Source organism: Procambarus clarkii, chromosome 20, assembly GCF_040958095.1.
Source record: "Procambarus clarkii isolate CNS0578487 chromosome 20, FALCON_Pclarkii_2.0, whole genome shotgun sequence".
NCBI classification, from domain to species: Eukaryota; Metazoa; Arthropoda; class Malacostraca; order Decapoda; family Cambaridae; genus Procambarus; species Procambarus clarkii.
In genome coordinates this window covers 5,836,146-5,861,616 of record NC_091169.1, presented here as the reverse complement: position 1 = coordinate 5,861,616, position 25,471 = coordinate 5,836,146, and positions in this window count along the sequence as shown.

The window sequence follows — 25,471 nt, the reverse complement described above, 5'->3', positions numbered from 1 at the left end:
ATTGCACCGCCACCACCACACTCTCACTATTGCACCGCCACCACCACACTCTCACTATTGCACCACCACCACACACTCTCACTATTGCACCGCCACCACACACTCTCACTATTGCACCGCCACCACCACACTCTCACTATTGCACCGCCACCACACACTCTCACTATTGCACCACCACCACACACTCACTATTGCACCGCCACCACCACACTCTCACTATTGCACCGCCACCACACACTCTCACTATTGCACCGCCACCACCACACTCTCACTATTGCACCACCACCACACTCTCACTATTGCACCGCCACCACCACACTCTCACTATTGCACCGCCACCACACACTCACTATTGCACCGCCACCACCACACTCTCACTATTGCACCGCCACCACACACTCTCACTATTGCACCGCCACCACCACACTCTCACTATTGCACCACCACCACACACTCACTATTGCACCGCCACCACACACTCACTATTGCACCGCCACCACCACACTCTCACTATTGCACCGCCACCACACACTCTCACTATTGCACCGCCACCACACACTCACTATTGCACCGCCACCACCACACTCTCACTATTGCACCGCCACCACCACACTCTCACTATTGCACCGCCACCACCACACTCTCACTATTGCACCGCCACCACACACTCACTATTGCACCGCCACCACCACACTCTCACTATTGCACCGCCACCACACACTCACTATTGCACCGCCACCACCACACTCTCACTATTGCACCGCCACCACACACTCTCACTATTGCACCGCCACCACCACACTCTCACTATTGCACCGCCACCACCACACTCTCACTATTGCACCGCCACCACCACACTCACTATTGCACCGCCACCACACACTCTCACTATTGCACCGCCACCACACACTCTCACTATTGCACCGCCACCACACACTCTCACTATTGCACCGCCACACACTCACTATTGCACCGCCACCACACACTCTCACTATTGCACCGCCACCACACACTCTCACTATTGCACCGCCACCACCACACTCTCACTATTGCACCACCACCACCACACTCACTATTGCACCACCACACCACACTCTCACTATTGCACCACCACCACACACTCTCACTATTGCACCGCCACCACCACACTCTCACTATTGCACCGCCACCACCACACTCTCACTATTGCACCACCACCACACACTCTCACTATTGCACCGCCACCACACACTCTCACTATTGCACCAGCCACCACCACACTCTCACTATTGCACCACCACCACACACTCTCACTATTGCACCGCCACCACACACTCTCACTATTGCACCGCCACCACCACACACTCACTATTGCACCACCACCACACACTCACTATTGCACCACCACCACACACTCACTATTGCACCGCCACCACCACACTCTCACTATTGCACCACCACCACACTCTCACTATTGCACCGCCACCACACACTCTCACTATTGCACCGCCACCACACACTCTCACTATTGCACCACCACCACACTCTCACTATTGCACCACCACCACACACTCACTATTGCACCACCACCACACTCTCACTATTGCACCGCCACCACACACTCACTATTGCACCGCCACCACACACTCTCACTATTGCACCGCCACCACACACTCACTATTGCACCGCCACCACACACTCTCACTATTGCACCGCCACCACACACTCTCACTATTGCACCACCACCACCACACTCTCACTATTGCACCACCACCACACACTCTCACTATTGCACCACCACCACACTCTCACTATTGCACCGCCACCACACACTCTCACTATTGCACCACCACCACACTCTCACTATTGCACCGACCACCACACACTCTCACTATTGCACCGCCACCACACACTCTCACTATTGCACCGCCACCACACACTCACTATTGCACCACCACCACCACACTCTCACTATTGCACCGCCACCACACACTCTCACTATTGCACCGCCACCACACACTCTCACTATTGCACCACCACCACACACTCTCACTATTGCACCCACCACCACACTCTCACTATTGCACCGCCACCACCACACTCTCACTATTGCACCGCCACCACCACACTCTCACTATTGCACCACCACCACACACTCACTATTGCACCGCCACCACCACACTCTCACTATTGCACCGCCACCACACACTCTCACTATTGCACCACCACCACACTCTCACTATTGCACCGCACCACCACACTCTCACTATTGCACCGCCACCACACACTCTCACTATTGCACCGCCACCACACACTCTCACTATTGCACCGCCACCACCACACTCTCACTATTGCACCGCCACCACCACACTCTCACTATTGCACCACCACCACACTCTCACTATTGCACCACCACCACACACTCTCACTATTGCACCGCCACCACCACACTCTCACTATTGCACCGCCACCACCACACTCTCACTATTGCACCGCCACCACCACACTCTCACTATTGCACCGCCACCACCACACTCTCACTATTGCACCGCCACCACCACACTCTCACTATTGCACCGCCGCCACCGCACTCTCACTATTGCACCGCCGCCACCGCACTCTCACTATTGCACCGCCACCACCACACACTCACTATTGCAATGCCACCACCACACACTCACTATTGCACCGCCACCACCACACACTCACTATTGCACCGCCACCACCACACACTCACTATTGCACCGCCACCACCACACACTCACTATTGCACCGCCACCACCACACACTCACTATTGCACCGCCACCACCACACACTCACTATTGCACCGCCACCACCACACACTCACTATTGCACCGCCACCACCACACACTCACTATTGCACCGCCACCACCACACACTCACTATTGCACCGCCACCACCACACACTCACTATTGCACCGCCACCACCACACACTCACTATTGCACCGCCACCACCACACACTCACTATTGCACCGCCACCACCTTCACCGTCGTAACACCACACCCTCACTACCACACTCGTACCGTCTGTCAGACTGTCTCTGCCGCAATTAGGCTGTCACATTGTCACATTTACACTGTCACACTCACACAATACGAGGCTGTCTCTCCAGTCTTGGTCGTTAAAAGCCCATTGAAGTATATAACAATTGTTCTGTAGTATTTTACAAGTGTGTGTGTGCTCTTCTATAGTGCTGCGGCAAGGGAGGACTAGCTCCTGGGCCCTACCTCTCCCTCTTTAGGCAAGGTGGTGTGCTTTAAAACGCCTACAAGCATTTCGCGGCTTTCTGTAATATATTTTGATGCTTGGATATTTCTTCCGCTTAGATTGAATGGCATTTAAGCTTGGTCCATTCAATGTATACTCGCACACGTATGGCATTTAAGCTTAGTCCATTCAATGTCTACTCGCACACGTATGGCATTTAAGCTTAGTCCATTCAATGTATACACGCACACGTATGGCATTTAAGCTTAGTCCATTCAATGTATACAGGCATACTAGATGAATACTTTATTATTTTCCAGATTCTTAGTGATTTCTGGTTTTTCTGGAAAAAAAAATTGTTCTTGCCCAGTATGTTCTTTACTTATAATTACTAATACATGGTAATTATAAACTCTCTTTAGTTGTTCACTTGCCTAGTGTTTGTGAACCAGGTCTGTCAGTCGTTGGAGTTCACATTTATAGTTCCTAGTTTGTCTTCAAGCAAATTTTGGATGAATCTGGGTATTCAGGTTCTATTGTAAGGTGTGGGTTCTCTACTGGCGCCGCATTTTCCAGTTACGTTAATTGAAATCAATATACCCTAGATTGGGTATATTGATTTAAAATAATTTCAGTAACATGTATATCAGGATTTTGGTTTTTAGTTAATTACAGTGCTGGTTAAGTAACTCTGAATAAGATATGCATATTTTTCAAAATATAGGACGCTAAATACAACATTATGCAATTAATACTGACACTAATATACCTTCACTACACACACTCGTGAATATCAACGTCAAACATTAACTAATCAGGGAAAGCGCCGAGCCATTACGACTATATAGCACTGGAAAGGGGTCACGATGGATTTGGGAAGGACGGGGGGAAAGAAATGGTGACCAACCACTTGGACGGTCGGGGACTGAACGCCGACCTGCATGAAGCGAGACCGTTGCTCTACCGTCCAGCCCAAGTGGGAATATCAACGTCAACAAAAGGGCAATTAATAAACACTCAACTAATCACACATGTCAAAATAAAATTCATTCCACGAGAGAGCGAGGGACACACAATTTCAACGGAAATAATAATTCCAAATACATTTCAGCCCGTTCTCTCCGTTTGTTACAACGGGATGAAAATGAGTGTACTAAATCGCCTGAACTTGACCAATAGCCCCACGCATAGAAAACGCAGTTGTTTGTAAGCCGGAATGATTTATAGTACATCATACTTTGTCTATTGAGGACTCTGACTTCAAAATGCTATGCATTTCGTGAGGAAAGGTTATGCTCATTTGGCCTTGAACTAAATGGCTGTTAACCAGAAAGCCAAAACTACACAGACTTACATGTAAATATTTTTGCCTTTGATGTTACTCGGTGTATGACTAGACAGGTTAAACCAGCGTTAACACTGAGAAATCTCTTACCCAAGACGTGCCTCTTTGTATTAATTTACTTACACACGTTATAAGCACTGCAGTGTTGAATATGTATTAATTATATTGTGTATATAAGTTACGCTCTCACTTGTACTGACCGCAGTTAATGCTAACTTTAGCAGAATCTGCTGAGCATAATTTTCAGACCTAAATCCTAATACACGGTGGAAAAAAAAATAGAATTAAAAAATTATTCACCAACCATGTTAAATAATTTTGGAGTTAATTGTATTTAATTTGATCAGGTTGTCGGCTCAAACTTAATTTTAGTTTCCCAAGCCATGGTATTAATTGTGTGTTTATCCATGCCTTAAACAGATTGAGAGAGTATTTTTACACACTCACTCACTCATTCACTCACTCACTCACTCACTCACTCACTCACTCACTCACTCACTCACTCACTCACTCACTCACTCACTCACTCACTCACTCACTCTCACACACACACACACACACACACTCTCACACACACACACACACACTCACACACACACACTCACACACTCACACAAAGCAGTAAAATAGGTACATGTAACTTTGATAGCTCTTGTTTATATATATTATATAATAATAGTATTAAATATGGTGAGAAAATATATCGCGAGTCAGTGTATTGGACATCTGAGGATCAACAATGCTGGGTGCTAGAACTAACAGCTCGTTCCTGCAGGCACGACGGGGCACAAATAGATATTTTTATACATAGGTATAAATGATGAAAGGAGAGTATGTTGGGCATTTGGTGTTGGTCTGGAAGATATGGTGTACCCGGGTGTTGATAGCTAGGTTTGTTTGACGTGTAGTGCTTCGTCAATATCCAGTCTTCTATTGTCGGGGTATCTCCATTATTTTAAATGTTGTTTTTCTCAGGATATGTGTAGTAGTGATGTGATTGTGTGTAGACTATATTCCTTGCTAGGGCCTTGGTGTTTGTGAATTGTCAGCCGCGATAGAGATGTTGTCGTCTTGCCTATACTCAGGTCATGAGGGATTGACCGTCCCTTAAGAGGGCAGGTGAAGGCATAGACGACAATTCTCTAGGTATATTTTTGGTGGTGTCAGGTTCTTTGGCGTCAGGAGAGTTTTTCGTGAGCAAGTTGGCAGTCATCTTGTTAAAATAGTATATGTTATAAGAATAATCACAAAACGGCCCATCCTCCTGTATAGGTAGTACTTATAGTAATGATCAGGACCATCGTACATGTTTTGACGTAAAAGGAAATTAGAAAGTAGAAATCAGTACTATTGAATTGGGAGAATCTGGAAACGTTTTTGTACCGATGTTGCAAACAAAACTTAACCTAACCTTCCTAGGCCTAAACACGCTATCTGAGGCCCTAATATTGTTCATATATGTGCTATACTAGGCCTAGGAATATTTATTTGATTTTTAGCTTTATTTTTCATACTTTATAAAGTGAATTGCCCCAAATTCTACTATGGAATTGTCCGGTACGTGTACTTATGTCGGATGACCCGCGTAATTACCAAAAGGTTCTATCTAACCCACACGATTGGTTGACAAAAAACACAGGATTTGGTTATGCTCAAGTATCCTTATAAGAAAAAAAATATAAATTTAAAAACGTTTTCGTGTTTCAACATGTTTTTCAGAACATATTCTGTATTCCATGATAATATGTTGAAACATGGAAACGTTCGGAGCTTCCGTTTAAGGTGTATGTGGGGCCTTACGTGTAGTGTATTGTATCGGTCGTCTGGTTCCGTAGTTCTATCAATGTCTCTCAGGACTCATTCGTACGTTTTGTGGGCCGTGGAAAAAGAAAGTTCCTGTAGAATAATTTAATAGAAAGGACTGGTAATGTATTATTGGTTGTTACGTATAAAGTAGCAAAGCGGCTCGCCATTCTTTTAATGGTCTCCGCTACATATACCTTGAGGTTTCCTTCATCCATTTTTATCCATTTTTGACCAGGACCTTCCTTATTCGTCAGCCTACTTCCAGCTGGAAATGTGGACGAGAGCACAGTTGACGGCCCATCAGGTTATCTTGAGGTGCTTCCGAGGCTTAGCGTCCCCGCGGCCCGGTCCTAGACCAGGCCTCCTTTTTGTTACACATCACCAGGTAGCAGCCCGTAGCAGCTGTAACTCCCAGGTACCTATTTACTGCTAGGTGAATAGGGGCATCAGGGTGTAAGAAACTCTGCCCATTTATTTCCGCCTCCACCGGGGATCGAACCCGGAACCTCAGGACTACGAATCCCGAGCGCTGTCCACTCAGCTGTCAGGCGCCAACTGCGTCGGGGTCGAGGACAGCTCGCCAATATATGTCAAGGCACTCACTATTAGCATTAAGGCACACTCCTATTTTGTTTGCCTTAGTGTTGACTGTAGTGTGACTGCCACCATTCTAGTCCCAGACAGTTACGCTTAAATTCACTCTTTAACTCGTTAGAAACCTATTTGCTATTTTTTAATGGCTATTGTCGAGCAGTTTTTCTTGACGTGGGCCTAAATTATGACATCTCCTGTAGGTATGCAACAGAGCTCCCTGACGGCTGAGAGGACAGTGCTCGGGATTCGTAGTCCTAAGGTTATGGGTTCGATCGCCCGGTGAAGGCGGAAACAAATTTACAGTTTCTTTCACCCTGATTCACCTGTTCATCTAGCAGTAAATAGGTACCTGGGAATTACAGCTGCTACGGGGCTGCTTGCTGGGGATGTATAACAAAAAGAAGGCCTGGTCAAGGACCGGGCCGCGGGGACGCTAAGCCTCGAAATCATCTCAAGATAACCTCAAGATGCTGATATATCTGAAGGTTCCTGATGCTGGGCGCATGCCTCAACTTATTCATTCATGCAAGCAGTAGAGAGAAGTTCCGTACTACATTTCGCACACAGCCATAACCACTCTACTTGGGCTAGTAAGCAAGGCCTAATTTACTTAACAGGCAGAATGATTTTCTTAATGTTCAAATAATTATTTCCAAATTATTGAATTCTAAATTTATTTTTCATTCCAAATACTAATTATTTGTATATTACGTACATGAATTACCGACGTTATCGTGATAGGTTAGATTAGGAGATTTAAGTCGCTTAGGTTAGTTTGGCTCTCGTCGAATTGATTAGACTCCCAAAAATTTTCATGTATAATGAAACTCTAAACCACATCATTTCATGTTTAAAAATGTATGAACATTCAACTTTCAGGAAAATTCTGCTTTCTAGGCAACTCCCGCTATTAGGCACGACATATATACAAACAGAATAGATAATAACTGTACGGTTTATTTATCGTACACAGGTGGAACCTTCATGGGAATATGGATGGGTATATCATGGGTATATGTATCTACACCTTCATGAGTGTAGATGGATGAGTAGGAAAATGGGTCAAGCACGCGCACTGGGTCAAGCACGAACGCTGAGTCAAGTGCACACACACTTCCATCTGTTTACGTACATTCATTCACACAGGTGCTCAAATACAGAAAGAAAAAAACACCGATGGAAAACAACGAATACACTTAGTTTCTCTCAGGGAGGCTCACATCCACACTGAAATCTCCGGCCATACTAGCGAGCTCCCTCGCTCCATCTCTCACTAACGTAACTATACATCTACGTTATCAGCGGGAACTTCCAACAGGGCTCCTTATCTTGTCCCAGATCGCTGACCCGCCAAGGCAGATGCCAACTTGCCTCAACACTACACAAATTTCTGCTCATTTGTAGCACAGGGAACGTGAGGGGCGAATGTAACTCAAAGTCGCTGCACGATTTTTCTTAAGTCTCTTGAAGAGAGACTTAAGAAAATCTGTCTTCGTGAATTTTGAAAGATGGTCGTAATTCGCAGCTCTTGTAAAGTTTCGTCTCTTAGTGTGGAGTGAACGGAGATATGATCTCCAGTGTGAAGCTACCATCAAGGAACGAGAATGTAGACATTTAGTTACTCAGAACTAGATAACAATGTTAAAGAACGTTTATTGAGCCAATAAAATACATCTCGAGGGGATAGAGTAGCTTAGGCAATTTCTACCACCTCATAACACTTTTGTATCAGCATAAACATTTAATTATTAACTTGGTACAAAATAGAAGTAAAACTCAGTGATTGGTAGACATAAATAACATGAAAGTCCGCCCCCCCCCCCTTCTAACAAAAACAGTTAGTCTTAATGATCATAACTCACGCTCACCTTATAATCTCAAAAATTATAAGCTAGCTCTGCAATTTATTTCTCCAAGGGTGCCCTTCTACTTGAGGTTAATGTAATGTTGAGTTTGCTCAAATTATGCTCCATATTGCATATTATGTGTGTACTCCTGTGGTATATATATATATATTTTTTTTAATAATTAACCCGTCAACGTCAACTGTGGTGGTCAGTTTATCATTTTATTTTTACGTTGCCGTTGCCTGACGATGCCGGCTCTGTGGCGATATCGGACCGCAGTGGTGCCCTGACTTATGTCAGTATCCATGGTGCGCCCCTGGAGTTCCCTGATGACCTCCTCCGGCGTTACTTCGGGGGTTTTGGTACTGTTGTCAGCGTGCGGGTGAACACGCTCTCCTCGGGGCGGTATGCTGGGAGGCGTACAAACATTTGCACGTTGGAGATGCGCCTGCGGTCGGATATACCTTCTTCTGTCCGGCTTATGGGGTACTACGTCCGGGTGTATTATGCCCGGCAGCCTCGTACTGGTTTCCGGTGTGGCCTGTTGGGGCATCAGGCTGCCGGGTGCTCTCCGGCCCCTGCTGCTCCTGTCAACTTGTTCCGCAACGAGGATTTCCCGCCGCTCCCTCTGGAGGCAGTCTCCGGTGATGTTGATGAGGTGGTGCGCGTCCCGTTTGCTGCTGCAGCTTTCCCGACGGCGCCTGCCATTCCTCCGGTGGGGGCGAGTGGCGACTTCTCGCCTCATGAGTTCTACCATCTGGGTCCCCAGTTTGCAGGTGTTTGTTGCCCCGGTTCCGGATGTTATGGCGTCCCCGATGGATGGACGAGACCCTTGGCAATGGATGCTCTGGGAGGCGTTCAATGTAAAATTCCCGCGGGCCATGTTCCCGGGCAAGTATGTGCTCTGATTTCCTGTGTATTTGCTCTATGACATGCTGTGTGCCCTTCTGGCTGTTTGCCCTGTTCTATTATGTACTTCTGCCTCTCCCTTTGTGCGTAGCTTTGCCGTGTAGCATATTAGTTTCTAGTGCTTGGCGTCACTCGTTTCGCGTTTTGGCTTAGCATTTCGCCTTTCCTGGCTTTGCGATTTCACCCTTCACGGGTACGCCGGGGCGCATCCGATCCCACGATCGTCGTTGCCCCTAACTCAACAACAACAACACCGTAGAGGGTCCCCTCCACCTGGACTAGGTACAGGGACCTTCTACAGTGTAAGTTTTTTTGGGGGGATGTATTCGGTGTATGAGTAATTTCTGTGTTAAAGCATGCCTTCCGAGTGTGTGTGTGTGTGTGAGAGGCGTGGTTAAGTATTTTAGAAGTGTAGAGAGAAGTGTACCACTCACAGCTTTAAAATCTCTAATACAAACAGTTGTGCAATGCATTTTAATAGGAAACATTATCCACTAGGCACCATTGCGCAATTATATTACTTGATACTATATGGATTATGCAGAACTGCTTAGAATGATCTTTAACACCTGGCTATATTGGTCATGTCATGTTAAATTTGTGCACTCTGAATGCTCAAAGACCCTTTCTTTATTCAGTGTTGTCACATACCTCATGGGGGTGTGGATAGGCAAACACTGAACCAGTTAAACTTGCCTCGTAGTACTTTCATAGCTCGGTAATTTGGAATCTGTTAAGCAGAATCTCCAAATAAATTTACCTTTAAAGTGAATTACTATTTGGGTTTAAAAGGTTCTACCGAATGAGTAAGTCGGATTTGTGAGATTTTTTATTTTCTTGACAGGTTATCAAAGAAATTGAGTCCTATTGATGTTACGTTAATCATAACTACCTCGCAAGAGAGGCAGACCTTAAACAGCAAGAGCTGCCAGTGACAGATATTTAATCTTAAAGCCTAAGATCATAGGACCGCGGGAGCAAACCGCCAGGCGAAACCACTCGGGTAACACCTGTCACTTAGGTCGCTGGCTCCTCCTAGTTAACAACTAATAAAGGGTAGCCGACGGATTCTCACCTCTTATTTATAGAAGTGTGGTGCTGTGCAATGGACTCGAGCTTTAGATACAGACTTAATATGAACATAAGCAGGCAAAGCGTTGCAGAACATGAAATGTGGGACAATAAAATTGGAAGGTTTGACGTAAACGACCGTTTCTATAACAAAACAATTTATTCACAAAAACAAGAACTAAAACTACTACACATTGAATTTACGTTACTTTACTGTCACTCCAGTGGCACATTAAAGAACAGCTAATCAACAGCCTGATGGACCCACGGTCTCCTTATCCCGTCGTCGCTGACTGACTAATGACACTAACTGAACACAGTGGTGCCCACTGGTGACGCAAGCTTGCAATCAATATTGTCACGGCTTCACGGTGACCAATACTATAATCACAAAAAACTTGACTGGCGCTCGCTGCCCACAACGAGATACCAAGTAACAAGGCGGTTAATCCAAGAATGATAACCCCTTATAAACAATCTTACGTTACCACTTGTCTCTCAGGACAACAAACAAAAGTTACTCTAATTGAATTTAAACAATTACGTTAATACACACGTGTCACAACGACACTTAAATGGCACCAATAACTCGTAAGTCAATTAATTACATCAACTTGAAAGTCAAGCATTCGGTGAGTAATTCCCAATTAATTACTGAATACAACAGCCTATTAATTCAGACGAGTATTGATAAAGCCTACTGTCTCTCAACTGACAGTTCACTTCCGGTCTTACGACAAGATTTCCTTAACGAGGGTAGACTACTGTACCACACACAATGTTCCAATACTCCGTGTAAACAACAACATCAACACCTGGTGAATTCACTAAGTGGCGATTACTAATTATCTTTAATTAGCTGCGAGTGCTTAATCACTCTGTCCGCAGACAGAGCTGATCAGTCCAACGAATTACAACAGCTTAATTACAGCGCAATTGACTCCGGTCATAGCAGACCGTCAACCCCTTACGTTAATTACTCAATTAACGACAGCTCGTTAACTCGTTAACACTACGTTAGTCTTTACTTGACAATTCCTCCACTGCGTGAACTTCACTGTGACAGTTGCCTTTACACGTCCCTACGTTAATCGCAACAATGTTCAACGAACAAGTGACCTCGTTAAGTAAATCGTGACCCCCGGTGACGTTAACTGACTTTAATTCTCACGGAATCCTTCACAGTACACAACGCCTTCCACCAAGGTCAAACTTGTCTACGGTTTACACACGGTACAACACAGTACAACACAGTACAACACAGTACAACACAGTACATCACAGTACACCCTTGCCACTCACGGCAAAACTAGTAAATGACTTCCCCCAGTAAATTATACACCAATAATTCACACTCTACCACAACACAACAGTAAAATATATAACCAAGGGAAATCTCCCTGTTACCACTTTTCACTGCTGAAAAAGGGAATCAAATTACAGCGAATACATACACATAGAAAATTAACATGGAAGTAAATAACTCACTTTACCTCTGAATGTGTCACTAGGTGTCTTCACACACGTCATAAATCACAGTTGGGCCCAATCCTCAACTTGATGACAACCAGGGTAGACTCACACGTCTCCAATTCCCATTCACCTCCCCAGGTGGTCACAGGGACAGAGGACAGACGGAACACTGGGGGCGAACCCAGCTTCAGAGTTTTATTACCCAAACGGAAACTGTACTTACATTAATGATGTGGGGCCCCTCTTTCACTCACACATACACGTCAATCACACTCCCACTGCTGCTGCTGGATGATGACGTAGGCGTCCTCACTTCCTACACGTGGTCAAGGTGGAGCACAGGGTCCCAGACCACAGGGTGTTAGCTCTACACACACACAGAGACCAGGATGGCGCAGATACACCGGCTCAGGCAAGCCAGAGTTGCACACAACAGCAGGGATGCGGTACCACGCCCTTCCACTTGGCACGGTACCCCAGGATACGACGGTACACGGTGTTACGACGGTACACGAGATGGAGTCCTTCACTGTTCCTCAGAATTATAACATTTAAGGTTTCTCTCTCACTGAAACCCTCTCTAGCACGTCTTACAGCAGTATCTTCAAGCACAGATACGATCGACGGCGGATGTCGCTTTTATAGCCCGATAATTACGCCTCACTCAGTCCAGTTCCTCTAAGATGGCGTCCCACAATTACGCGGCTAGATGACAAGTTCACACGGTTCGATACAGGCCTCTCTCCGCTTACCGGATTCTTACGCACGGCACTCGGAAAGATAGCAAGATGTTGGCGTGACTTTAGCAACGTTGCAGGCGGATATTTCCCGATGCTTGGCCTAGCACGGGAAATACGTCGACAGGGTACAACGTCCAAGGTAAGAATGTCGTTTCCCGCCAATACCATGCCTGGGGTACCATGCAGTACCCCTCAGCGTCTTGGCCAATCACGGTCCAGCATTTCTGAGGCCCAGGCCCTCAGCCAATCGCGCACCTGCTCCATGACGCCACCCCCACTCACACACGAGGTGGACACGTGATAGGGGGGGTGGTCTACGGCCGTTAACCCCCCATACCTCCCTCTCTACACTTGACTTGTTCAAAAATTTCCCTGAAATCAACTCCCTCCTGTAATTTCCTTCACAGACCTGATACAGCGATCAGAATGACATCAATGGCTAGCAAATGTCATGGGCTGTCCAACGACACCCAACACGACTGTGGAAAAGTTATATACAGAAAGTTGAATCACGGTGCACATCACCGGTGCACTATGCAATTTCGTACTCAATTCAGTGCACGAGAGAGCAGGGAAAATATGTCCCCTGACATCAACCTCCCATTAAGGGTTTATTTCACTGGAAGCGAAATACACCCCACCATTTTACCAGCTCGATGGTGCACTGTGCACGAGCTGTCACCCACATCTTGACAGCTCACTTCCGGCTGGGTAGTGGTGGGTGGAGACTCCGTTTTCTATGCGTCGTCGCCCTGAGAGACTTGGGGTGACTCCTCCGATTCGTCCTGGGTAGTGTTACCTGACTGAGGCGCAGAGTGGTGCTCGGCTCCAGGGCCAGGCTCTAGCCGGCTCGACGCCTCGAAGCTAGGCTGAACCCCAAGCTCTGCAGCTCCGGCTTCAGTCTGTGTCATACCGGACACACTAGCAACACCCTGGGATGGACTACTCGGAGAGACACTTTCTTCACTCTCCTCCGACCTTGATGACGCCTCATCACGTTCCTCATAACGTTTTAACATGTTAACATGGTACTTCTTATTGACCCCCCTTACGCATATGACGTACGTCAATGAGTGACTGCACTCAGTGATGGTGAAGGGTCCCTTCCACTGCAGCAGGAGCTTGTTCCTGCTTGTAGGGAGGAGTAGGAGTACTTTATCTCCCACCTTAAACTTCCTCTCCCTGGCCTTCTGGTCGTACCTGTTCTTCTGGTACTCCTTAGCCTTGGCGAGTTCCTCCCTGGCCAACTTACACGTCTCTTCTAGACGGTTCCTCAAATCTATGACGTACTCATACGTCGTCTTGGTTTCTGGGGTACAGTCTTCCTCCTCCCATAGGTTCTTCAACACATGCAGCGGTCCCTTTACCGTGCGACCATACAGGAGCTCGAACGGTGAGAACCGGGTACTTGCCTGGGGTACTTCCCTGTAGGCAAACAGTACCGGGTTAATGTACCTTGGCCACTCCTTGGGTTGCTCTATGCACATCTTCCTGAGCATTCTCTTTAGGGTACCATTAAACCGTTCCACCAACCCATTTCCCATAGCATGATAAGGTGTGGTGAATGATGACTGCAACATGAGTAGCCTAGCTACTTCCGCCATCATCTCACTGGTGAACTGTGCCCCCCTGTCGCTGTGTATCTTCTCCGGTATACCTAAGCGACTGAAGAATCCAACCAATGCTTCCGCCACTGTGATGGTCTCGATGTTCTTCAAAGGTGCCGCCTCTGGATACCTAGTAGCATGATCTACCATGGTCAGGATATATCTACTGCCGTCTGATGCCCTCGGCTCAATCGGGCCAATTATATCTACACTGACCATCTTAAATGGTTGATCAATGATGGGGAAAGGCTTCAGCTTCCCTGGCTGCACCTTACCTCTGTCAGCGGTGCGTTGACAGGCGTCACACGACCGAGTGTACCGCTGTACGTCCCCAGTCATCCCTGGCCAATAGAACGATGACTGAATTCGTTCACTGGTCTTAGAATGTCCCATGTGGCCCCCCATTACTCCCTCATGACCGAGAGTAAACACAGCTAGGCGGTGCTCTTTGGGGACCAGTAATTGTTCCCAAGTGTCCTGGGGTGTTTCCACCCTGCGCACTAGCTTACCCTTAACCTCCAAGTACTTATACTTGCGCTTATTCATGGTGAAGACCCTACCCTCTGCGGCATGTTCTCTCATCTTCCTGAGTGTGGGGTCTTTCCTTTGGGCTTCCTGGAACTCTTTAGCGCTTACTCCTTTCAAAGAATGTAGTTTCAGCGGCTTGTCCACCTTGGTGGGTTGCGCACTCATTGCGCGTGTGGTCACCGCGGCTACTAAAGCCTTGTTCCCCCTGGGAGCAGCAGTGACACCTACAGTCACCAGGGGTCTTCCCCCTCTCCTCTTATCTTCCTCCGAGGCGGTGACCCTTGCCCACCCCCGGGGTTGGCGGGACCTGGCTGGATCAGCTGATCGAGCCCCCACCCACCTCCTTGAGTTTCTTCCCGTTTTCTGTTGGCGGAAAGGAGCAGGCTTTCCCCGTTTTCCTTGCGCCTGCTGCCTCTGTTCCTTAGCCGGGGAGGAGGCCATGGCTTGGCTTCCAGCTGACTGGCGCGTGACGTCACCTCCAGCTGGTGTGGGTCCCGTTCTCTGTGAGTCACTTCCACAGGACCGACTCTTACCATTTGACACTCCAGGGGCGTTTCCCAACAACAACCCGTATACAGCGTCCTTGCATTTCACCGCTCGTATTTTACCTTTTACATATGGTGTGTCAACAATCAGAGATACCTCGATCATATCTATCTGTGTACCATCAGGGTATCTTACATGAATGGTTCTGCCTGTCTCGTTCCCAGGCTCGACAAGGCTCTCTCGGACCATATGGGTGGTAGCTCCCCTGTCTCGAAAGACCTTGGTCCACTTACCATTAACTAAACCTTTTGCTGTCTCCAGGGTGTGCTCCAGAGGATCACCTCCCTCGTGGGCACCCAGACCAGCAATTTGTGCGTGTGTTCCCCCCTTTTCTGCACGCTTGCTCTTCTTACACTGTGCTGCCTTGTGACCTGGCTGGCCGCAAGTAAAACAGCGGGGTCCACTGACCTTGTGTGGCTTATGGCTTACTCTAGACTTACTCTCTTTAGGCCTAGCCCCGCTCCCTGAGGCTTGGTCATGACGTCGGTTCACAGATGAACCTCCTTGTCTAGGTCTGTGTGCCTCAGCCCACCTGTCGGCACATTCTGCCATAGCCTCATTAGAGACTATCTCATTCTCCTTGAGTTTAGCACGGAGCGCAGGTTCCACTGCCTCCAAGAACTGTTCCCTAGTCATCAGCTCAAACAACGTATTGTCTTCCGGCACGACGGCGTTGTTCAACTCAAGGTAGCGCTTGAGGCTCGACTGCAGCCTCTGCAACATTGCCCGGTACGTCTCCCCTTGACGTACTCTGATCTGACGGAATGCTCTCATCATTCCATCGGCCGAGATGCCATAGCCTTTCATTAAGGCTCGCTTCAGGGCATCATAATCGTTGCACAAGGGAGTTCCCAAACCCTGGTATATACTTAATGCCCTTCCCTTCAACAATGAAGCTAGCGCTTGGGCCCAAGTTGACCTACTCCACTTCCCTTCCGTTGCTCTGCGTTCGAAGCGGTCAATGTATGCATCCATTGAATCCACTTGCTCATCGAAAGCCATAAGATTAGGCATTTTTATCTTAACAACTGGCCCCTCTGGACCGGGCTCTGTGGGTTGGGTTTGGCTTCCCTTCCCAGCTGTGGCTTGCACCTTTGCAATCTTCAACTGGTTCTCTCTCTCCTGATGGGTATTCCACATTTCCATCACAAACTTAGACATCCCCTCTGCTGAGAGACCCATTAACCCAGCTTGTTCTCGCAGCATGTCTACAGTGAATGCCGCCTGGGGTTGTACAGTCCCCATTCTGGCCGGCGATTCCTGCATCAACCTACCTGCTGATGCAACATTACCTTCCACGAAGGTTTCTATTGGAATTCTTTGGTGGGGGCGCGACCTCCCACTAAGATCCTGCGGCGTACTACTTCTATCACCTCCTACCACGTCCACTACACGAAAGTCGGCTAGGAGATTTTCCTCATCCCCTAAATCACTTGCCGGCGTTTCGTTCGCCGAAGCGTAACTAGCATTAAGCCTTTCCGGTGACGCTTCTCTCTCTGACGTGTCCCCAGCGTCACGGAGTGCTGGCAACTCCTGACCGCCCCATGCCTGGCATATCTCCTCCACCCGGGCCCTGTGTCCCATCACGTACTGACGGCATTCCCTCTCCGTCCTACTACCTGCATCATCTGGTATCCTGCCATAAACAGACACATACAGATACACGTACTCTTTCCTATAATCCACAGACATACTGACAGTGTGTGTTGGTGTGTATACCTACTTGTGACAACTGTGACAACACACCCCCAACAATACTGTTCCACAATGTTCTGCAATTTGAGACTTTTTTACTTTAATGATCAAAAGTCCGTGCATGGGCTCGAACCCAAGTGACACAGCCCCACGTTGGGCGCCAGATCTGTGAGATTTTTTATTTTCTTGACAGGTTATCAAAGAAATTGAGTCCTATTGATGTTACGTTAATCATAACTACCTCGCAAGAGAGGCAGACCTTAAACAGCAAGAGCTGCCAGTGACAGATATTTAATCTTAAAGCCTAAGATCATAGGACCGCGGGAGCAAACCGCCAGGCGAAACCACTCGGGTAACACCTGTCACTTAGGTCGCTGGCTCCTCCTAGTTAACAACTAATAAAGGGTAGCCGACGGATTCTCACCTCTTATTTATAGAAGTGTGGTGCTGTGCAATGGACTCGAGCTTTAGATACAGACTTAATATGAACATAAGCAGGCAAAGCGTTGCAGAACATGAAATGTGGGACAATAAAATTGGAAGGTTTGACGTAAACGACCGTTTCTATAACAAAACAATTTATTCACAAAAACAAGAACTAAAACTACTACACATTGAATTTTCGTTACTTTACTGTCACTCCAGTGGCACATTAAAGAACAGCTAATCAACAGCCTGATGGACCCACGGTATCCTTATCCCGTCGTCGCTGACTGACTAATGACACTAACTGAACACAGTGGTGCCCACTGGTGACGCAAGCTTGCAATCAATATTGTCACGGCTTCACGGTGACCAATACTATAATCACAAAAAACTTGACTGGCGCTCGCTGCCCACAACGAGATACCAAGTAACAAGGCGGTTAATCCAAGAATGATAACCCCTTATAAACAATCTTACGTTACCACTTGTCTCTCAGGACAACAAACAAAAGTTACTCTAATTGAATTTAAACAATTACGTTAATACACACGTGTCACAACGACACTTAAATGGCACCAATAACTCGTAAGTCAATTAATTACATCAACTTGAAAGTCAAGCATTCGGTGAGTAATTCCCAATTAATTACTGAATACAACAGCCTATTAATTCAGACGAGTATTGATAAAGCCTACTGTCTCTCAACTGACAGTTCACTTCCGGTCTTACGACAAGATTTACCTTAACGAGGGTAGACTACTGTACCACACACAATGTTCCAATACTCCGTGTAAACAACAACATCAACACCTGGTGAATTCACTAAGTGGCGATTACTAATTATCTTTAATTAGCTAGCGAGTGCTTAATCACTCTGTCCGCAGACAGAGCTGATCAGTCCAACGAATTACAACAGCTTAATTACAGCGCAATTGACTCCGGTCATAGCAGACCGTCAACCCCTTACGTTAATTACTCAATTAACGACAGCTCGTTAACTCGTTAACACTACGTTAGTCTTTACTTGACAATTCCTCCACTGCGTGAACTTCACTGTGACAGTTGCCTTTACACGTCCCTACGTTAATCGCAACAATGTTCAACGAACAAGTGACCTCGTTAAGTAAATCGTGACCCCCGGTGACGTTAACTGACTTTAATTCTCACGGAATCCTTCACAGTACACAACGCCTTCCACCAAGGTCAAACTTGTCTACGGTTTACACACGGTACAACACAGTACAATCACAGTACAATCACAGTACACCCTTGCCACTCACGGCAAAACTAGTAAATGACTTCCCCCAGTAAATTATACACCAATAATTCACACTCTACCACAACACAACAGTAAAATATATAACCAAGGGAAATCTCCCTGTTACCACTTTTCACTGCTGAAAAAGGGAATCAAATTACAGCGAATACATACACATAGAAAATTAACATGGAAGTAAATAACTCACTTTACCTCTGAATGTGTCACTAGGTGTCTTCACACACGTCATAAATCACAGTTGGGCCCAATCCTCAACTTGATGACAACCAGGGTAGACTCACACGTCTCCAATTCCCATTCACCTCCCCAGGTGGTCACAGGGACAGAGGACAGACGGAACACTGGGGGCGAACCCAGCTTCAGAGTTTTATTACCCAAACGGAAACAGTGTACTTACATTAATGATGTGGGGTCCCCTCTTTCACTCACACATACACGTCAATCACACTCCCACTGCTGCTGCTGGATGATGACGTAGGCGTCCTCACTTCCTACACGTGGTCAAGGTGGAGCACAGGGTCCCAGACCACAGGGTGTTAGCTCTACACACACACAGAGACCAGGATGGCGCAGATACACCGGCTCAGGCAAGCCAGAGTTGCACACAACAGCAGGGATGCGGTACCACGCCCTTCCACTTGGCACGGTACCCCAGGATACGACGGTACACGGTGTTACGACGGTACACGAGATGGAGTCCTTCACTGTTCCTCAGAATTATAACATTTAAGGTTTCTCTCTCACTGAAACCCTCTCTAGCACGTCTTACAGCAGTATCTTCAAGCACAGATACGATCGACGGCGGATGTCGCTTTTATAGCCCGATAATTACGCCTCACTCTCAGTCCAGTTCCTCTAAGATGGCGTCCCACAATTACGCGGCTAGATGACAAGTTCACACGGCTCGATACAGGCCTCTCTCCGCTTACCGGATTCTTACGCACGGCACTCGGAAAGATAGCAAGATGTTGGCGTGACTTTAGCAACGTTGCAGGCGGATATTTCCCGATGCTTGGCCTAGCACGGGAAATACGTCGACAGGGTACAACGTCCAAGGTAAGAATGTCGTTTCCCGCCAATACCATGCCTGGGGTACCATGCAGTACCCCTCAGCGTCTTGGCCAATCACGGTCCAGCATTTCTGAGGCCCAGGCCCTCAGCCAATCGCGCACCTGCTCCATGACGCCACCCCCACTCACACACGAGGTGGACACGTGATAGGGGGGGTGGTCTACGGCCGTTAACCCCCCATACCTCCCTCTCTACACTTGACTTGTACAAAAATTTCCCTGAAATCAACTCCCTCCTGTAATTTCCTTCACAGACCTGATACAGCGATCAGAATGACATCAATGGCTAGCAAATGCCATGGGCTGTCCAACGACACCCAACACGACTGTGGAAAAGTTATATACAGAAAGTTGAATCACGGTGCACATCACCGGTGCACTATGCAATTTCGTACTCAATTCAGTGCACGAGAGAGCAGGGAAAATATGTCCCCTGACAGGATTAAATAGTCTAACACCAGAAATGTTATTCGGTTTGGTTGCCTAGAGCACATACAAACACTAGACATTACCAGGCAATCCAGGATTCCTCTATACCTTACCTTATGCTGTAAACATTGTCACAACCCTGTAATTTATTTATTTAAAAGGCCACGGTGAGGCATACAAAACTGCGGATTATAATGTTGTTAGTTATCCACTGGGCTGACTGAAGTCCTTTGACACCTGTATCGTGCTTCAATTTACTCACTGGATCACCCTGTCACTGGACTCGTCTGTAGGAAGTATCTCAAATTATCTTGGATCATTAATAGATGACTTGGGGGGTAGAAGAGAGTTGCAGTGTTTGTCGTGGCCCTCAGTTGTTCCTGGTTTTAGAGTCGACTTAGTTTTCGAAATATTTTTGTTGGCCAGTGTTGAATTTTTTTGGAAGTGGGTATGTTTTTGTAAAGAGGGCAGGGAAAGGAGGGGGGGGTTCTCCGAGCTTGGATACACTTATCTAAATGATTACTATGAGACTACTGTATTACTATACACCAGAGATTTATACATTAGAATAACTACCTTCTTTTCCTTAAAGTCAAAAGGTCGGTTGATTTTTTGTTCTAGGGGTTTTGTTAGTATTGTTTTTTCACTGCATCACCCCTCCGTGGTGCCTCCTTGCCATGGTGAGGGGCTCACGTACACCTCCCAGGGACCGGTGTGGGTTGCCTTTGCCCCCTCTCTTGCCCCGTCTTTGTGTGGTGTACGTGCAGAAGGGACCCACGTAGGGGCTTTGTGAGCCATCGGACCACCCGCTGGAGGGGTCGCCTGTGAGGGGCCGCCCTGAGTGGATGGTTGGGTGTCCAGGCTGGGGCGATAGGGGGACTGGGGTCTTAGCACCAGTGTGGGAGAATGAACGATGTAGTAGGACTCCCCTGTTGAAAAGGGGGAGCACCGTTGGGGACGATGCATCCTTCCTACACTGGCCAGCGCTCGGCCTCCCTGGCTGCCCTGGTAGGTGGTATCCCTTGGTTCCAGGTCCCAAACTTTTGAAATTGTTTGCTGCATGGACGACGACACGACTTCTCTTACCCAGGCTCATGGTGTGTGCGACCAGGCCCGTGAGTCGGACCGTCCTGGAAGACCGGGATCTGTAGCCCTGGCTACAGGGCCCGGTTTAGACCCAGACCGGGCTCTTCCTCCCTGCTCCCTTCCCTCCTCTGTGGTTGTGTCGAGCCCCAAGCTTGCTGTGGTGACCGCCTCGTCCCCTTGTACGGCTCCATCTCTTATTGTGACTACTGCACCTTATGATCCGTCTCTCTCTAAAGGTTCTCATCGCTGTCCCCGCCACGGCCGCTCTCGTAAGCTCCCTTCCCATACCGTGCTTTCTTTGGTCCTGCTACGTGGACTAAGTACTTTCACCTCCATCCTTTAGATTCGACTCCTCCTGACGATTTTTCCCTTCATAGGCATTTTGTAGATTCAGTAGATGTCTCTGTTACCTTCAACCCCACCCGTCTTGGTACCCGTTTCGTTGCTGCTCCTTCTCAGGATGCGGCCACCCACTTGGCCGCCTTATCCTGCATTGGTGAGACCTCTGTCCGGGTCTCCAAGAAAGCTCAGTTAAATGCCAGTGTTGGCACTATTCTCCTCCTGCACCATATTGTAACTGGTGTTAGGAATCTAAAAGACTGCCACGAGGATATCAAGCATAACCTCTAGGCCCAGGGTTATTCTGTCCTCCAGGTGGATACGTGTACTCGTCCCCCTCGTGGTCATCGCCGTCTGCCCCTTCGGGTTGTGAAGATTACCTTTGATGGTAGGACCCTTCCGCCCTCTGTCATTCTTGCTGGTGCCAGAAGCTCCGTCCAGGAGTATATTCCATCTCCTCGGCTCTGCAATAAGTGTTGGAGGTTTGAGCATGGTGCCCTCAAATGCTCTAGTCTTGTCTCCCTCTGTCCCATGTGTGGAGGCGAGGGTCACTCTAAGTTGGTGTGCACTTCTCCCCAGGCCCCCCGCTGCCTCAATTACGGTGAGGCCCACCTTACCTTCTCCCACACGTGTATACGTTACAAACTTGAGGCGGCCGTCCTAAGCTTGAAGCACCGGGACCGTTTGTCTTTTCCTGAGGCTCGGCGCCAAGTTCATCGTCTCCCCTCTTTCGCTGGCATCTCCTATGCTCGCGTGGTGCGCTCTTCCTCTCCTCGTCCTTCCCGCCTTCCTCAGTCTCACAACCGTTTCCAAGCCTTAGACCCGGACATGTCCACCACCACCACCTCCCCCGTTTCCTTCCTTTCTGTCCCGTAGGGTCCCCCTCCTGGTTCTCTGTTTAGGGTTTCCCTTCTTTCTACCCAGTCTGTCATGTCTCCTGTGTCTTCTTTCTCCTCTCCCTCTGGTCCTCCTTCCCTTCATTCTCCTCTGTCTCTTGGATCTCCACGCCGCCTGACTGTGCCGGCCGATGTCCATCGCTCTCCTGGTGGTCGTGTTGTTCGCTCTCGCTCTTCTTCTCCTCCTATTGAGACGCTAGAGTCTGTTGCCAGTACATTGCTGCTGGGACGCCAGTCTCTTTGAGTCAGACGCAGAAACCTGGCTCCTCTCTTTCCTCCTCCCTGGTAAGTATGAAGGCTTTGCTTTCTTCTTCGCCCCTATATCTGATTTTATCGTTCCTTCCCCTCCCGCTTTGGTGGTGGAGCCCCCTGTTCCAACTGTGGAGGTTTCTTTAGCCCCCGGTTCCGTCTCAGTTTCTGCCCTTGCTGAGGTGCACTCCCCCTCTTTCTGCCCCTCCTCCTCCTCCTCTTCCTCTTCTCCTCCTCTTCCTCTTCTCCTCCTCTTTCTCTTCTCCTCCTCGAGACCCTGCTCGTCCACGTCTGGTCTGCCCTCCCACTCCTTTCCCTCCTTCTATGCTCAGTTTACCCATGCCCCCTAACCCTGACTTCACTGACCCTGATCCAGTGCTTCTTTAACGTGCTGTGTTCCTTTTTCACCTTTGTTTCTTTTTTGCTCTCTGTTGCTATCCTTTCTCTTTTTGTCAATGTATATTCTTCAATGGAACATCCGTGGATATTACGCCAATTTCCTTGACCTCCCACTTCTAATTTCACAGTTTTTGCCCCTTTGTGTCTGTCTCCAGGAGCCGATGCTTGGTGCTCGTCCTGGTCGCTTCCGTGCCCCCCCCCCTCCCAGCTGTTGCTGGGGCCCATAACTCTTCTGCTCTCTTGATTTGCTCAGATGTTCCCTTCGTCCCCTTACTTTTTTCCTCGCCTCTCCACTGTTCTGCTGACTGTGTCTTTGTGCTTAATGGTACACGGTTTGTTCCATTTATCTCCCCCCTGCTGTCCCACTTTCTCTTCCCAATTTTAAACACCTCCTGGACTCCTTGCCAGAGCCTGTGCTCCTGCTGGATGATTTGAATTGTCGTCATGCCCTTTGGGGTGATGTGCTGACAAACACCCGGGGTCGCCTCCTTGAACCTTTCATCCTCTCTTCTTCCCTGTCCCTTTTGAATTCTCGTGAGCCCACTCATTTGGACTCTCGGACTCGCTCCATTTCCTGTCTCGATCTTTCTCTGTGCTCGTCATCCCTTTCCTTAGATTTCGGGTGACAGGTCCTTGATGACCTCCATGGCAGTGACCATTATCCTATCCTTGTTACCTTTTTCTCTTTTCACCCTCCTCTCTCCTTCCCTAGGTGGCTGTTTGCCGAGGCTGACTGGCGCCTCTTTACTCTCCGTGCTACTATTTCCGACCTCTCCCTCGCGCCCTCCTTTTTCATGACATTGTCTTTGACGCTGCCCTCCGCTCTATTCCTCGCTCTTCCTCTCGGGGAACACAAAAGTGTGTTCCCTGGTCGAATGTGGACTGAGCTCAGGCTGTCCGCTGTAAGCGTGCAGCCTGGAAGACACATTGCCGCCGGCAAACCGTTGAGTCTTTTGTTTTGTTTCGGAAGGCGAGTGCGGTGGCCCGTAGGACTACCCGTACAGCTAAATGTGCATCCTGGATGTCTTATGTCTCCACCGTTACGTCTGAAACTCCTCTACCACTGGTCTGGAAGCGTATCCGCAAGATAGCGGGTAAGTTCGTTCCCGATGTCTCGCTGGTCCTTCGCCTCCGTGGTGCTCTTGTGGCGGACCCATTGCAGGTCGCGACCGAACTGGGTTCCCACTTTTCATCTGTTAGTTCTGGTTCTCATCTTCCCCAATCCTTCCTTTTTCGTAAGCCTGTTCTTGAATCTCGTCCTTTAGATTTCTGTACTCATCTTTGCCTTCTTTATAATGATCCCCTCTCTCTCTCTCTCTCTCTCTCTCTCTCTCTGAGCTTCAGTCTGCCCTAGCTCTCTGCGGTTCTACGGTGGTGGGCTCCGATGGCATTCATTATTCATTATGAAATGCTACGCCATCTCCCTCCGTGCACGTCTCAGTATTTACTGAGTCTGTACAATCAGGTCTGGGAGTCGTCGTCAGTCTCTGAGGACTGGCTCGATGCTGTTGTCCTCCCTGTTTGGAAACTAGGGCCTCTCAGGTCATTCCCCAAGGACTTCCGCCCTATTGCCCTCACGAGTTGTCTCCAAGCTCTTTGAACGTATGGTTAACGTTCGTTTGATGTGGTTCTTAGAACACTATCACCACCTCTCCCCTTCTCAATTTGGTTTTCGCAAGTGCCGCAGCACAACGGATATCCTGGTAAACTTGGAGGTCTATATTCGTACTGCTGTTCCTGCGAAGACCTCCGTTGTTGCCGTCCTTTTTGACCTGGAAAAGACTTAGACATTACCTGGCGGTGTCATATTCTGTCTCAACTTCATTCTTTTGGCCTATGTGGGAATCTCCCTCTCTTCCCCCAGAGTTTCCTCTCTCGTCGTTCCTTTCGTGTGCAGCTTGGTTCCACTCTCTCTGATTATTTTAG